The 2,274-nt window shown below is 31.7% G+C and overlaps 1 non-coding gene across 1 annotated transcript; it reads right to left on the reverse strand.

The window, feature by feature from the left end:
- Window positions 1-914: 914 nt before the first annotated feature.
- On the reverse strand, window positions 915-999 carry TRNAM-CAU (transfer RNA methionine (anticodon CAU)). Its single transcript is given in 2 exon segments — window positions 915-950; window positions 962-999. It is a non-coding gene; the product is annotated as a tRNA-Met (tRNA).
- Between the last annotated feature and the right edge of the window lie 1,275 nt (window positions 1,000-2,274).

Below are 2,274 nucleotides of genomic sequence, written 5' to 3' on the forward strand. Positions count from 1 at the left end.
TTTGTCATATTTTATTGTCGTTTTTAGAATAATTAACTTGTTGTTCTACTTGATCATTATTAATTTGAGCAAAAGGAACACCAATTTTTGAAGTAGAAGAACATGTAAAGAAACTTGTACTCTAATTTCCTTAATTTTCACATTTTTGCTCATACTATTTTCACCGTTTCCAACAAACTGAGTATTTCCAAATTCAACAATTCTTATAGTATGGATAAGACAATAAAATTTATACACTTCTAAACTTTTCAAAAGATTTGTTTGCAGATGGTTCAGATTATCAGTCAAAATGCATGGAATAACAAAATCTAGGTTAATGATAAAGATCAAGAACAAATTACATGAAAATATTTTTATTCTTTAAAATGCTTCATTCATGATTAATATTTGACTATTTAAAAAATATACAATGACTATGAATTAATTGTTTATATAAAATTTGATTTTACTATTGTCTAATGAAAACAAATCAATGTGAGTCAAGATTTTTAAGCCTTATTGTCTAATGAAAACAAGTCAATGTGAGTCAAGATTTTTAAGCCTATTAAAACCTTGATTTAATTTGTTTCTTAGGCTTGACTGAGGTGTGTGTACTTTTTGTGTCGAAAATGTATTTTTGGATTTTAAGTGTATTATTAATTTTTTACGTGTGAGAGCACAACTAAAAAGGTACAATAGACAATCCTCTTTCTTTATATGAAACCTTAGTTGTTGTTCTACATATAATTTTTTTTGCTATGAACCTACAATTTATTGGACTTATCATTTACTGGGTTTTTTTTCCTTAGTAAAAAGAAATTTTAGGGCCTAAACTCCTTGTTTGGATTGTTTTGCCTTGGACCAGCCCTGCCAGCTATAATCCTTAATAATTCCGTTAACTAGAATGTAATAACAACAATATGAAAAAAGATGTTTGGGGTGAGAGAGGCTCGAACTCTCGACCTCAGGATAACTCAGAAGCTATGAGACCTACGCGCTAGCCAACTGCGCCACCACCCCTTGATATCTGTTTTCTTGAATTTCATCAAAGTGTACAACCTAGAATTAAAGAAGAAATTATGCTAATACACACAGGAATGGCCATGCAAGAGTTACTGAGATGATGATGCGCGCATGCATGAAAGGTAGTAGTCACCAACATATAGTTATCCACTTATTTAGCATCAAATTAAAAAGAGAAATGATATCTCTACACAAAAATTGACTTAGAAGGTTGTGACTAAACCTTATTTTCACAAGATTTTGTTTTATTACTGTTTCATTATTATTTTATATTCTTTGATACAAGTTAAAATTTATCTATAATGTATTTTAGATGTTGTTATGTGGTCTTTAATTTTCAATGTTAGAATAGCAATGGTCAATTATAAAATATTAATTTCCTTATCTTCTTGTATACGATACAATTAAAAAAATGTATTCTTTTAACTTACCACATCTTTTTTAATTTATCTGATAAAAGATAAATTGAATTTACTAATTCTAGGGGTGTTTATGGTGTGGATTGTAACACCCCGATAAAATATGATAATTATTTAATTTAAGTTAATAGTATATTTATTAATTTAATTAAATAATTGGAATATTATTGGATTATTATTATTGGAATATAAAGTTGGAATCAGTAAAAAGGTCCCATTTGGTAAAAAAAAGGGTTTTCACGTGAAAGCAGAGAACACGCAACATTGAGAGAAAGAGAAGAAACTGAGAAAGGGAGAAGAAGAGGCTAGGGCTCAAGAGGAGAATTCACGATTGTTGAAGGTCAAAGAATCAATTGCCGGATTAACTCAGGTAAGGGGGGTTTATCGTCGTTTAATGGGTATTATGGGTTAACATGTAATGGGTAGTAATAAGCCATTGAATTGACCCTAATTGGGATGAGGAATGCTGTAAATGGTGATGAATAAGTTATGTTAAAACTGTAATTGAATCTATATGTGGGTGAGTCGTAAATTTCTGGACGTGTAGCTTTTTACGGAATTGAAATCGGAGGTCCGGAAGTCCTCCGACGGCGAGAAATGCGGGAAATCTGCATTCTGTTTTCGTGTTAGCGCAGGAACAGCTTTCTGTTCTGCGTTAACCGGTTAACCCAGGGTGTTAACCGGTTAACACTGTTATGATTTAGAAAAATTAATTTCTGTTCTGCGTTAACCGGTTAACCCAGGGTGTTAACCGGTTAACACTGTTAAAAATTGCCAGAAAGCGTGTTCTGTGTTGCGTTAACCGGTTAACCCAGGGCGTTAACCGGTTAACACTGTTTGGAAAGTGGAAAAT

Source organism: Lathyrus oleraceus, chromosome 5, assembly GCF_024323335.1.
Source record: "Lathyrus oleraceus cultivar Zhongwan6 chromosome 5, CAAS_Psat_ZW6_1.0, whole genome shotgun sequence".
Classification (NCBI taxonomy): domain Eukaryota; kingdom Viridiplantae; phylum Streptophyta; class Magnoliopsida; order Fabales; family Fabaceae; genus Lathyrus; species Lathyrus oleraceus.